Here is a 15,299-nt window from a genome sequence, read left to right as displayed (position 1 = left end):
AGTCAGACATAGGTGGATTAAAATCCATGTTCTGCCACTCACTAGTTGTGTGGTCAGGTACGAATTAGTTAACTTCCCTTTACCTCAGTTGTTCATAAGTCAAATGGGAATATTATTAGGATCTTCCCCTAGGGTTGTTACATTGGTCATTTGTCTTTTGGGGTATGTCCAATATCTAACCTGTTCCTATTTGAAGGAATCCTATTGTTTGTAGTTCTGTATTTATCCTAGAGAATTATCACTACTAGAGTCTCAAAGAATTTTTTTCTTGCCCCATTTTAAAACTGTTGTAACTTATTCAGATATCCAGCTTCCTTATTACGTGTCTGTTTTCTATGGGGCAGGGATCAGCTTTACGTCCCCAACACTTGGAAAAAGCCCTGGTTTATAATTGGTGGTACCTTTATTTTTGTTAAATAAGTGAATGAATGAATGAATGAATGAATGAATGGAACGAAACAGAAAGCATAGGTTCACTTCAGTGTCAGTGTCAGGAGCAAATTTTGAGTTGAAAACCAACCTAACACATTTAACTACCCATTTCAATAAACCACAGATACATGTTGAATAGAATTTTGTGCCATATAACAATTGCAACTGTTAAACCATGGCATTTTCTCTTGCCTTTTCCCATTCCAGCCAGAGCATGAATGCAGAGCCTCTCGTTAATTTCGCACAGCAGGGCTGAGACCAGACTGAAACATGCGGTCAGTTTTAAAGTCCTGAGGAAATTACAGCTCTGAGCGAAACTTACAATGACCTTTTCGATGTGGTCACTCTGCTCTGGGAACCTCCAGGCACAAGACGTTGGGTACTTGAGGTCTCCAGCACGACTGCCTTCTTGCCTTTGTACATGTGCATCTTTGCTTAGAACACAGCTTCTTCCACGAGGAAGAAGCCATTGTTTCTACACCAAACAAGAATGTCCTCAATGACATAGAGATGCCCCAGAGTCCAAGCCTGAGAGAGATTCTCAAAGAAGCGAATGTGACTTACCCCAGTTTACAGTCAGCCTACAAGGCCTCACTTCCTGGCCAGGATATTCTAATTCCAAAGATGGCTCACAATAGGAATTTCATCTCTCCTCAAGGGATACCCAGTATGACCACAGCGGTGGGATCTTATTTTGTGGATTCAATAGGACAGTTTTCTCATTATTACAATAAGAGCCAACAGTTTCTTAGCAGTGCCAAGACTTTATATGTAGCAATTACCTTTACTCTTCACACCAACCTAGTGAAGTCAGTAGTATTCTACCCTACTCTCAGATGAGGAAACGGGTACACTTAACTGACTTTCCCAAAATTATACACGTAGTAAGTAGCATAAATCCATATTTGATGCTAAAGCCTAACTTACTGTCCAACATTAGTGCAAGGAGTATACCCATAAATTAGCCAGGCCTATGAGATGATCAGAAAGGTATCCTTTCATTCCCCTGAGGTATTAGGGAAAACTCCTAGACTTTGGAGATGGACACACCTGGTTCAAGCCTAACTGTAACTTACCGAGTGTGTGTTTATGTTAAACAAGGTATATAAACTCTCTGAGCCTAAGGTTCCTGCTTTATTAGCTTACTGTGTGGATTAAAAGAGAAGGTACATGCAAAGTACCTCGTAGTGCTGGGTCCATAGTAGGTATTTAATAAATGCTACCTATAATGTCACTGAATTACTTCCTGATTTCTGTACTTACTGGGCCCATCTGCATTTCTACCCATTTGAAAAGTTCACATTTAATATACATACAGAGAAATGTGTAAAATAACTTTAAATCCATAAAAATATGATATTTCAAACTGTGACACTAAATCATATTCTTACAGATCAGGTGACCTTATAAATTCTTGTATCAACTGAGGCACCTAAGAGCAAAAGGAAGCACTACTACACTGATATGATAAAAAACACTTTCAGTTACAGGCTATAAATATTTTCCCATGTTTGGAATGGGCAACAGAAAGGAAAAAACTTGATGACATGCGGGGGGTGACTTTAGGTAACTATATCCTTACTCTGGCATAATATATCTAAAATATATATGAATGAAACAGCATTTGAGAGCTTTGGAAATAAGTCTATTATATAAATATCTATACTTCTCCCACATACTCACCACAGCTACCTTACATTTCTATTTATAGTATATGAATGCACAGTGTTTTCTTTGCTCTTTTGAATATCCTTTATGGATTTAATGACATTTTTTGTTGTAATAACCTGTAATGGAGAATAATCTAAAAAGAATGTATATATGCATAACTGAATCACTTTGCTGTACACCTGAAACTAACACAACATTGTAAATGAACTATATTTCAATAAAAATTTTTTTAAAAGATTTAATGACATTTTTGAATGAACTAGTTACTTTACTCCCTTCACTCTTCACCTAACACTTTCACTTAGAAAAAAGATAAGTGCCCAGACACAGAGAGCAAGGTCTTATTGTTCCAATCTAGGAGTGGCTTTAAACAATCTAATTGCTACTAAAAAGAAAGTATTCAGATAAACTATTTCAAAGTGAAAGTTGTGTTTTCATAAATATTATTTAACATTTAATGGGCTTAAAGCTTACTGCCCTATTCAATAAAGTACCCTTTCTTTTTTACCAGGATTTTCTAGCCAGTTAATCTTGAAGGGCACGCTAGGTTATATTATTAAAATTACATATTCTGTGAGTCTTTTACTGAGATTTTTTTTTTTTTTTTAATTTTTTGGCCACACCCCACGGCATGTGGGATCCTAGTTCCCCAACCAAGGATCAAACCCGCACCCCCTGCATTGGAAGGCAGAGTCTTAACCACTGGACCTCCAGGGGAGTCCCTGAGATTGTTGCTTCATGAAAGTTTAGATTCTTGCTTAAAATTTCTTTGAGAATTTTTCAAGATAAAATGCTGCAGCCACGGTCTCTGGGATTTTGATTGTGTTATAGCAGAAACAAAATCATTTTAAAATATCTTTCCCAATACAAAATTGATAGATAGATATTTATGGTAGACAGCATTGATGTATAGAAAGAGAAAATTTTTAATATAATCTCACCAACAAGGGTAACCGCTTTCAATACTTAGCCTTACATGTTTTTCTATGTATGTAAAAGACTACTATCTATTTTGAATATGCATATATTATTAATCGTTGGCGTTAATTCTTTAAACTTTTGGTAGAAGGCAGCTTTGGTTTATATATGCTTAATTCCCGTAATATATAGAAATGTTACTCCTTTCCCTTTTCCACTTTTTTTGTGATATTACTGTTATACATGTTACACCTATTAATGTTGCAATGGAATAATACATTGTTAATTACTTTAGCATCTGTAGTTATTTCCTTAGCCCACCACAGCTTTGTCCCACTCACCTCCTTTGTGCTGTTCTGGCAAATATATTACACAAGTGTTGCGTTTGTATATGTTACAGGCCCAAGAATGTATTATATACATATTATTTTATATAATTGCTTTTTGACTCAATTAACAGAAGGAGGAAAAATGTTCATTTTTATTATCTTTTATAGTAATGTAATTACCTTTACCAGTGCTTTTTATTTTGGGGGGTGGATTTAAATTACCATCTGGTGTAACTTGCTTTCAGCCTGAAGAATTTCCTGTTGTATTTTTTGTAAGGCAGGTCTACTAACAACAAATCTCTTATTTATTTATTTTTTTACTTGTAAAGTCTTTATTTCATCCTCATTTTTGAAATATAGCTTTGCCAGATACAGAACTTCTGGTCGATAGTTGTTTTATTTTCATTCAGCACTTTAAATATATTATTCCTTTGTTTTCTGCCCCCAGTGTTTCTGCTGATAAGTCAGTTGTTAATCTTATTGGGACCCTTTGCAAGTAATGAGCTATTTTTCTCTTGCTGCTTTCAAGATTTTGCCTTATCTTTGACTTTCAGCATTTTTTACTGTAATGTATCTGTTAGTGGATAGCTTTGCATTTAATCCTACTTGGAGTTTTTTAGCTGGATGTGTAGGTTTTTTGACTTTCAATTGTATTTGAGAAGTTTTCGGCCATTATTTCGTTGAATATTTTCCTCCTTTCTTTCTCTCCTCTCCAATTTTGCATAAATTGGTGCTCTTGATGGTGTTGCACATTTCTCTGATACTGTCTTTATTTTTCTTCATTCTTTATTCTCTCTGTTCTTCAGCTTGAATAATCTCTATCTTCAAGTTCACTTAATTTTTCCTTCTGTCAGTTCAAATATACTCGTGAGCCCCTCTATTGAATACTTCTTAATGAATAGACTTTTTTGAAAAATATTTTTAGAGTTACAGAAAAACTGAACAGAAAGTACAGTGAGTTCCCATGTATGCTTTCTCCTGTAACACACTCTATTATTTTTTTAATTTAAAATATTTTATTTTAGGAAAAGTCCTCTTAGATTTGTTTCAGTCTTGTTTCCTATAACTTTCTCTATTGTTGATGAATCAGTTGATTATAATTGATGAGTCAATACTGAAACATTATTATTAACTAAATTTTATAGTATACACTAAGTTTCACTCTTTGTTATACATTCTATGGTTTTTGAGAAATGTATAAAGTCATGCATCCATCATTATAGTATCATACAGAATAGCTTCACTATCCTAAAACTTCCTTTTGCTCCACCATGTATTCCCTGCCCCTGTCCTGCTAAACCTTTAGTAACCATTCATCTTTTATCATCTCTAAAGTTTTGTCTTTTGCAGAATATCACATATTTGTAATCATACAGTATGTAGTCTTTTCAAATTGGCTTTATTCTCTTTGCAATGCTCATTTAAGATCTTCCATATCTTTACATGGCTTGATAGCCCATTTCTTTTTATTGCTAAATAATATTTCATTGTATGAAATATCATAGTTTGCTCAACTATTCACCTACTGAAGGACATCTTGGTTGCATCCAAGTTTTGAATTCTGAACAAAATTATGAATAATTATGAATAAAGCTGCTATAAACATTTGTGTACAGGTGTTTGTATGGATATAAATTTTCAACTCATTTGGATAAATACTAAGGAGCACAATTTCTGGAGCATATGGCATCTAGTGAATATTTTATTTCAGTTATTTTATTTTCCAACTTCATTTGGTCCTTTTTTATACTTTCTATTTCTTTATTGCTGTTCTCTATTTGGTGCATCATTGTCATCATATCTTCCTTTATTTCTTTAATCATGGTGTCCTTTAATTCTGTGTACATGTTTATAAGAGCTATTTTTAAAACTTTGATAAATCCAACATCTGGTTACTCTCACAGGAAGTTTCTGTTGCCTACTTTTTGGGTCCTGCTTTTCTGTTCCTTTTTATACCGCATAAATTTTTGTTGCAAACTGGATATTATATAACATATTATAGCAACTCTGCATACTGGCCACCCCTCTCTGAGGTCTGTTGTTGATATATGCTTGTTTATTTGTTTAGTGACTGGCTGGATTATTTCAGAGAAGTCTATTTCCCCTCCCAGAGTATAAGCTTCTGATATTTTTCCTCAGGGAGGCACAGAGTTGATTATGTTCACAGTCACTTTGAATAAATGTTGGAGAAACACAAACATTTAGTTCATAATACGAGCTCGGGCTTCTGCCAGCTGACTTATTCCCTAATTTTCTTTGGCAACCTGGCCAACCTACAGCTTAGCCTGTATCTGTATCTTGAATCTGCTCCAGTTGTTTTTCATCATAATCTCTACTCTTTTTGAGGTCACCCCTAGACTTGACTTTCTCCATACTCTATTGTATATGGAATCAATTCCTTTAAGAAAAGATTAGAAGCTATCTGTTTTACAGCCTGCTTTTCCATTTCAGATAAAATCTCTAAGTCAGGGCTCTGGAGCTAAGATAAGGGTGGGGACAATGGTAAGCTTCTCTCTGAGAGACACATTCTCTACAGGAACTGAGCACTAGGTGGGTGGCGGGGGGTGGTGGGAGGCTGCCAGAGGTACTTTTAGCTTGACTTTCCAGTCCCCTCTAGCCTTCCTGTTCACATAAAGGTAAAGAAGAGTCCGCAGGGGGACTTCCCTGGCAGCACAGTGATTAAAAATCCACCTGCCAATGCAGGGGACACAGGTTTGATCCCTGGTCCAGGAAGATCCCATACGCCATGGAGCAACTAAGCCCACGTGCCACAACTACTGAGCCCACGTGCCACAACTACTGAGCCCACGTGCCACAACTACTGAAGCCCATGCACCTGGAGCCCGTGCTCCATAACAAGAGAAGCCACCGCAATGAGAAGCCCACACACTGCAACGAAGAGTAGCCCCCACTCGCCGCAACTAGAGAAAGCCCGTGCACAGCAATGAAGACCCAATGCAGCCAAAAAAATTATAAATAAATAAATTTAAAAGGGCCTGAAAAAGAGAAAATCATTTAAAATAAATAAATAAATAAACTGAGATGATAGAATTCTACCCCTTCCCCCATACCTTACCACCACACTGACATGGCTCTATTATAATAACAGTGAGTTACGGCTAAAAGAGCTGAAAGACACAGAGTCTCCAGGAAGGAGTACATAGGAAAGCCCAAAGTCAAGAAAGAAGACAAAAATTAGGATGCTAGAGGAATTTTAAACCTCTGGCACCTATACCTACAATAGACATTAAACACAGCCCAACTCCTAACCAGATTGACATAAATCCTCACACTAAGGGCCTCTTTACCTCAATTCCTTTTATCCAGTACATCATGTCTCTATTTTTTTTAAAAATTACAAGGCATGATAAAAGGCAAAAACACAGTCTAAAGAGAGAGGATAAACATCAGAACCAGATTTAGATATGGTAGAAATTTTGGAATTACCAGACTGGGAATTTTAAATAACTATGATAATATGCTAAGAGTTCTAATGGAAAAAGTGGACAACATGCAAAAAGAGATGAGTAATGTAAGCAGAGACATGGAAACTTCAAGAAAGAAACAAAAGGATAGGCTAGAAAGCAAAAACCCTGCGACAAATGAAAAATGCTCTTGGTGGACTCATCAGTAGACATAACATGGTTGAAGAGAGAATCAGTGAGCTTAAAGATAAGTCACTAGAAGCTTCCCAAACTGAAATTCCAAAAGAAAAAAAAAAAGAAAGAACAAAACATCCAAAAACTGTAGGAAATTTCAAGAGTTGTAACATATAATGGGAATACTAGAAGGAGAAGACAGAAAGGAGCAGGAGAAACATTTAAAGTAAAAATGACTCAAATTTTTTCCAAAATTGTTCACTAAGACCAAACTACAAATCCAGGAAGCTCAGAAAACACCAAGCAGAGCAAATATAAAGACAAAAACACCTCAACACATTATATTTAAACTACGGAAAAAAATTTTAAATAAAATCTTGAAAGAAGCCAGAAAGAAAAACAAAGCAGCTTGCCTATAAAGGAGCAAGGATAAGAATTACATCAGACTTCTTGTCCAAAACCATGAAACAAGAGGAGAGTGGAGTGAAATATTTAAAGTATTAAAAAAAGAAAAACGAACCACCAACCCAGAATTTTATATTCGGAGAAATTATCCTTCAAAAGTGAAGGAGACGGAATTCCCTGGCGGTCCAGTGGTTAGGACTCTGCGCTTCCACTACAGGGGGCCCAGGTTCTATCTCTGGTCGGGGAACTAAGATCCCACAAGCCATGTGCCGCAGCCAAAAAAAAAAAAGTGAAGGAGAAATAAAGGCTTTCTCAGACAAACAAAAACTGTAGGAATTCATTGCTTGCAGACGTGCCTTTCAAGAAATGTTAAGATAAATTCTTCAGACAGAAGGAAAATGACATAGGTTGGAAACTTGTATACACACAAAGAAAGGCTGAGTCCTGGAGGAGAAATAAAGTATTTTATTTTCCTTATTCTTATTTGATATAAAATATAACTGTTTAAAGTAATGATAGTAACAATAATTGGGTCATTCGACCATATGGATAAGTGAAATGCATGATAGAAATGTCAAAGTGGGGAGTTCAGAATTCTGTCATAAGATACCTGTACCACACATGAAGCAGAGTAGTGTTATTTGAAAGTGAACTCAGATTAATTTAAAATGTATATTTCAAACTCTAGGATAGCCATTAAGAAAATGTTAAAAAAGAAGTGTAATTGATATACTAAGAAGATAAAATGGGATTATATAAAAAATTTTCATTAAAAATTGAGAAGGCATAAAAGAGGAAATATACAAAGAAAAAATGCAAAACTTCAGAATGAGGAAAATTATCTTAAATATAAAGGAGCATTACATAATACTACAGAGGTTATATAATTATCCAAGAAGTTATAATAATCCTAAACATGTATGTGCCTAACAAGAGTATCAAAATACACAAGGTAAAGACTGATTCTTTTTAAAAAGAAGAAATAGACAAAGCCAGTGTTATAGTTGGAGACTTCAGCACCCCTCTGTCAATAATCCATAGGTCAAGGAAGCAGAAATTATTAACAATACAGATAATCTAACGGCACTATCGATCAAATTGCTCTAATTGACATAGGATAATCCATTAAACAAAATACAATTTTTTCTCAAGTTCACCTGGGACATTCCGCAATATCGACCACATTTTGGTCATAAAACACACCTCAGCAAATTTAAGATATAAAAATCATATAAGGGACTTCCATGGTGTTGCAGTGGTTAAGAATCCGCCTGCCAATGCAGGGGACATGGGTTCGATCCCTGGTCCAGGAAGAGCCCACATGCCATGGAGCAACTAAGTCCGTGCGCCACGACTATTGAGCCTGTGCTCTAGAGCCCACGAGCCACAACTACTGAACCTGTGTGCCACAACTACTGAAGCCCACGTGCCTAGAGCCCATGCTCCGCAACAAGAGAAGCCACCACAATGAGAAGCCCGCGCACTGCAATGAAGAGTAGCCCCGACTGGCTACAACCAGAGAAAGCCTGCGTGCAGCAAAGAAGACCCAAGGCAGCCAAAAATTAATTAATTAATTTTAAAACATCATATAAAATATAACTTTAGACCACAATAGAGTTAAGCTAGATATGAATAACAAAAAGCTTTAAAAATCCTCAAATAAACACACTTCTAAATAACCTATGAGTCAAAGTCTCAAGAGAAATTTTAGAGTATTTTGAACTAAGAGAAAATGAAAATATGACATCAAAATTTGGGGGAACGCAGTGAAATTAGTGCTTAGAGGGAAATTTATAACATTAAATACAATATGTCACAAAGTATTTAATCAAGCCCTTATGTTTGGATATTTAGATTATTTTTATTTTTAAATTATTTCAAGCATACAAATGATGCTATATTAAATAAGCTGAATCTTGATTATTAAGAAAAATTAAAGTATAATACAGCATATTTTTAAGCTTTTATACATTTACCAAATTGCCCTGGAGAAGTAGTGCACTGGTTTGTACTCTCACCAGAATACAATCAAGATCAAGTATTAACTTGTGTTCTTCTTTACAAATTAAAAAGGTAAAACATAGTATCCATTTTTGTTTAAACTTGCATTTTTTAGATTACATTTATACTCATTCAAGGGATGCCTTCTAGAAAATAGGAGCACAAATGAAGTCAGGAAAACACAGAGTCATCACAGCATGGTCCCCCTGACAACAGTCCCAGCATTGTATATTGGCAATTGTTCTTTTTTTTTTGAAGAAATTTTTTTTAATTAATTAATTTTATTTATTTTTGGCCGTGTTGGGTCTTCGTTGCTGCGTGTGGGCTTTCTCTAGTTGCGGTGAGCGGGGGCTACTCTTCGTTGCGGTGCGCAGGCTTCTCATTGCAGTGGCTTCTCTTGTTGCAGAGCACAGGCTCTAGGGCCCGCGGGCTTCAGTAGTTGTGGCACATGGGCTCAGTAGTTGTGGCTCGTGGGCTCTAGAGTGCAAGCTCAGTAATTGCGGCACACGGGCTTAGTTGCTCTGCGGCATGTGGGATCTTCCCAGACCAGGGCTCGAACCCGTGTCCCCTGCATTGGCAGGTGGATTCTTAACCATTGCACCACCAGGGAAGCCTGGCAATTGTTCTTTTTGTTGTTTAAAATTCCATGTTATCATGGCAGGTTTCCTATGATAACTGTTCTATCTTTTGTTCAATTTTTGGACAGTAATACAGACTGCAGGGATATTTATGAGGCCCCTCACAATATCAGTGGATTTCCACCAATCCCTAGCTGCACACCAATCTACTCTTTCTGTATTAGTTATCTATTGCTGCTTGACAAATTAACCTCAAATTTTAGTGGCTTAAAACAGCATTTATTATCTCATGGTTTCTGAGGGTCAGGAATGCGGGAGCAGTTTGGGTGGTCCTGTCTCAGGGTCTCTCATGAAGTTGCAGTCAAGCAGTCGGCTTGGGATGCAGTGGTCTGAAGCCTTAACCGGGGCTGGAAGGTCCGTTTCCAAGGAGGCTCGCTCATGTGTTAAAGCTGGAATCCACAGTTCCTCCCTGACTGTTGGCTGGAAGTTCTATTTCCTCACCATGTGGGCCTCTCCCTCGGGCTGTCTGATTGTCTTCAAGACCTGGCAGCTCGATTCCTCCAGAATGATGAGTGATTGTGGGTGGGGTTTGGGGTTGGGGAGAGAGAGGACACCTGAGATGGAAGCTGCAGTCTTTTATAACCTAATCTCGGAAGGGACATCATCACTTCTGCTCTATGCTATTGGTCACGTAGCCCAACTCTAGTCAATATGCGAGAGAACTAGACAAGGCTGTGAGCACCAGGAGACAGGGATTATTGGGGCCATTGTGGCAGAAAGAATCGTGCCCCTGCCCATGAACTGTGATTTATAATCAGAACGTATATTTGGTCTTTATCCCTATTCCTGGCACAGAGCTCCTAAAACCCTTGGAGCTTCCTAAGAAGAGCCATAAAGGCGTCTTTGGTTATGTTCGTGCAGTGACCTTTGGAAAGCCCCAAGGTAACCTAAGGGTGAGGGCTGGTCACCAGAGGAAACAACCACGGGATTAGAGGATTGGAATTTTCAGTCTCACCGCACCTCCCCACCTCCAGGGAGGGGACAGGGGCAGAAGATCGAGTTCAGTTACCAGTGGCCAGTGATTTAATCAATCACACCTATGTAACGAAGCCTCCACAAAACCCCCAAAGGACAGGGTTCGGAGAGCCTCCGGGTGGTGAACACATGGATTTGTGGGGAGAGTGGCCTGCTCAGAAAGCATCGAAGCTCCACACTCCTTTCTCCATATCTTGCCCTATGCATCTCTTACATCTGGCCATTCATGAGTTAAATCCTTTTATAATAAACTGGTGATCTAATAGGTAAAATGTTTCTCTGAGTTCTGTGAAGCACTCTAGCAAATTAATTGAACCCAAGGAAGGGGTTGTTGGAACTCTAAATCAATAACTAGTTGGTCAGAAGCACAGGTGACAACGAGGATTTGCAAGTAGCCTCTGAAGTTGGGGCAGTGGCGGGGGAGGGAATCTTGTACGACTGAACTCTTAACCTATGGGATCTGACGCTACCTCTAGGTCCATAGTTGCAGAACTGAGTTGAATTGTAGGACACCCAGCTGGTGTCTGAGAATTGCTTGGTGGTGCAGGAAGAAACCACACATAGTGATTGGTGTCAGAATCTTGTCCCCCACCAAAAGTTAGCAAGCCCTATTTCCTGGAACCTGTGAATGTTATCTCGTATGGCAGAGTCTTTGCAGATGTGATTAAGTTAAGAATCCTGAGATGGGAAAACTATTCTGCACATTCCAAGTGGCTGACACTACTAAATGCCATCACAAATGTCCTTATAAGAGAGTGGCAGAGGGAATTTTCACAGACATACAGAGGAGAAGGTAATGTAAATATGGAGCAGAGACAGATTTGAAAATGTGGCCCCAAGCCAAAGAAAGCCAGGAACCACTAGAAACTGGAAGAGGCCAGGAGTGTATTCTCCCCAAGAGCCTCCAAAGGAAGCATGGCCCTGCCAACACCTTGACTTTGACCCAGTGATATATTTCAGACTTCTGGCCTACAGAACTATGAACACATAGATTTCTGTTTTAAGCCACCAAGTTTGCAGTATTTTTTTTTTTTTATAACAGCCACAGGAAACTAACTAACCCATCTAAGAAGTTGGCTACCACAGATTCTATATCCTCAACACTTTCTAAAAAATACTTTAAGCAACTGTTGTGAAATTTCCATCTTAGCATCCAGGGTGGTGCTCTAACTTTGATTGTTTGCATAATTCAACACTACAACATGCATACGTTTTTCAGCCATTGTAAGTATAAATTATTTCCAAACACAAAATAAATATCTTAGAGGCCAAGCAATAAATATCACATTTAGCAGAGTAGATCTAATTTGGGAGAGCACTCGCTTGTTTAGAGCACAGCATAGTGAGCCAAAGCTCACGGTGCAGAGAGCATGATTCGTGCTGCTGCTAGCTTTTATTAGCTGGAAGTGCACCACAGACAATGGCTGTTTCACACATACAAAGAGCAAGTGGGGAATAATTCCAAGACAGGAAGCATTATGATCAGTTCTATTGCAGGTGGTGTTATTTGGGTACAGGTATACTAAACCAGTGATACTTTTTTAATCTGTTTTTGTACGTTTATATTTCTTTTTTTTATGAGTTGCTTGTTCTTATCTTTTGATTTCTATTGTTTTCTCTTATGATATTTACCTTTTTCACTAAAAAATTATTTGACTAGTGACCATTGAACCCATGTCTCTCTTTTTTTTTTTAAAAGCTCAAATTTTTTTTTTTTTTAAACTTTGGGTTTATTTTTATTTATTTATTTATGGCTGTGTTGGGTCTTCGTTTCTGTGCGAGGGCTTTCTCTAGTTGTGGCAAGTGGGGGCCACTCTTCATCGCGGTGCGCAGGCCTCTCACTATCGCGGCCTCTCTTGTTGCGGAACACAGGCTCCAGACACGCAGGCTCAGTAACTGTGGCTCACGGGCCTAGTTGCTCCGCGGCATGTGGGATGTTCCCAGACCAGGGCTTGAACCCGTGTCCCCTGCATTGGCAGGCGGATTCTCAACCACTGCGCCACCAGGGAAGCCCTGAGCCCATGTCTCTTAAATGTCTTGCCCAGATATTTTCCCCAGCTTTTCAACTCTTGTTTGCCTAAGGCAATTAAAAAAAAAAATTTATTTTATTGAAGTACAGTTGATTTACAATGTTGTGTTAATTTCTGCTGTACAGTAAAGTGATTCGGTTATACATATATTCTTTTTCATATTCTTTTCCATTATGGCTTATCACAGGATATTGAATATAGTTCCCTGTGCTATACAGTCGGAACTTGTTTATCAAGGCAATTTTTTTTCTGTATAGAACTTTTACCTTTTTATGTGATCACATTGATCACTCTTCTCCATTGAGTTATGTCTTTAGCATAATTTTTAGAAAAGCCTTCCCATTACTAATACATACATACATATATGTATGTATATGTGTGTGCATACACGTGTGTGTATATATATATGTATAAAATCACCTACAGCCCAAACCATTTCTTTCTTTTTTTACAAAATATTATTTAGTTATTTATTTATTTATTTTGGCTGCGCCGGGTCTTCGTTGCAGCATGCAGGATCTTAGTTGCGGCATGCAGGATCTTTAGTTGCAGCATGCAGGATCTTTAGTTGTGGCATGCATGAGGGATCTAGTTCCTCGACCAGGGATGGAACCCAGGCCCCCTGCATTGGGATTGTGGAGTCTTACCCACTGGACCACCAGGGAAGTCCCCAAACCATTTCTTAAGAAATGAATGTCTGGAGCCAGCCTTGAGAATTCCCTTAGTCCACTGCCATGTAGCATTAGAATGGCCTTCTCTTCCATAAAGTGTCTTTCTTAGACTCCTCACTTTCCTGGGAATGTGTCAGCTGAAATAGTAAGCCCAGCACTTACTGGTAATGTGGACTGTCTGTACCGTGGGCCCTAGTCTTAGGGCGAGTGTGAGTCAGCTGAGGCTGCCGTGACAAAATACCGCTGACTGGGTGGATTAAATGGACACTTATTGCTCACAGTCCTGGAGGTGGTAAATCCAAGAACAAGGCATTGCCAGGTTTGGTTTTTCCTAAGGCCTCTCTCCTTGGCCTGAAGATGGTCAACTTCTTATTTATTCTCACATTGTCTTTTCTTTGCATGTGCATTCCTGGTTTCCCTTCCTCTTACAAAGACACCAATCCTACTGGATTAGGGCCCCACCCTTATGACTTTAGTTAACCTTAATTACTTCCTTAAAGGTTCTATTTCCAAATATAGTCGCATTTGGGACTAAGGTTTCAACATATGACTTTTGAGGTGACACAGTTGAGTGCATAACAGAGCATAACCTGAAGCTGACTGCCATTGAGTACTTATGGAAGGAAACTCTTCTATTCCTCCCAATGAAGTAAAATTATAGAAATACATTAAAAGAATATCTTATAATAGCAGTGCCAATGAGAAGTATCAACAGCATATGAGAGATTTCGACAAATTGGCGGACCATGTAAAGTGGGTGGAGGGACTTCCCTGGTGGTCCAGTGGTTAAGATTCCACACTCTCAATGCAGGGGGCCCAGGTTCCATCCCTGGTCAGGGAACTAGATCCCACATGCCACAACTAAGAGCCTGCATGCAGCAATGAAGATCCCGAGTGCTGCAGTGAAGACCTGGTGCAGCCAAATAAATAAATATTAAAAAAAATTAAATGGGTGGAATGTATTGTCAGATGAAACACAGCAGAAGGGGCAACCGTCAGGAATGTGCTCCAAGGGTGCTGCAGAAGAGATGGGAGCCATCTGCCTTTGGGAACGTGTATGATTCTCCAGGCTCAGAGTCAGAAGATCTGACAGAGGGCAGGAGCAACAAGTGGGGCTGAAAGCAGGGAATCTATTAAAGGTCTGGGTACACAAAGGATATACCCCTCAGTTCCTCAGCCTGCCTAACCACTCAAAGTAATCAGGAAATCTAGCATTTAATTCTGGGGAAAGAAAAAATCCAGAGGACTATTTACTAAAGATGTGAATGTTCCCTGGAGAGCTTTATAGCATCTAGTGTGGGTTTTGGTTGCCTAGAGAGATCACACCTGATCTCGTTGCGGCATTTGGGGCTCCCTAAGCTTTCTCTTAAATAGGAATGTCAATCATAAATCACTAGGAATAGGAGAAAACCCAGCAGCATAAAAGTCATAAAGACATAAAGAAAGAGAAAACAGAATATTCAGAAAATAGAAAGAGGGGACTTCCCTGGTGGCGTAGTGGTTAAGAATCCGCCTGCCAATGCAGGGGACACAGGTTCGAGCCCTGGTCCAGGAAGATCCCACATGCCGTGGAGCAACTAAGCCCATGCGCCACAACTACTGAGCCTGTGCTCTAGAGCCCGCGAGCCAC

The sequence above is a fragment of the Eschrichtius robustus genome, chromosome 17 (assembly GCF_028021215.1).
Source record: "Eschrichtius robustus isolate mEscRob2 chromosome 17, mEscRob2.pri, whole genome shotgun sequence".
NCBI lineage: Eukaryota > Metazoa > Chordata > Mammalia > Artiodactyla > Eschrichtiidae > Eschrichtius > Eschrichtius robustus.
The sequence above is the reverse complement of the archived record's forward strand: the minus strand, read 5'-3'. Positions refer to the sequence as shown.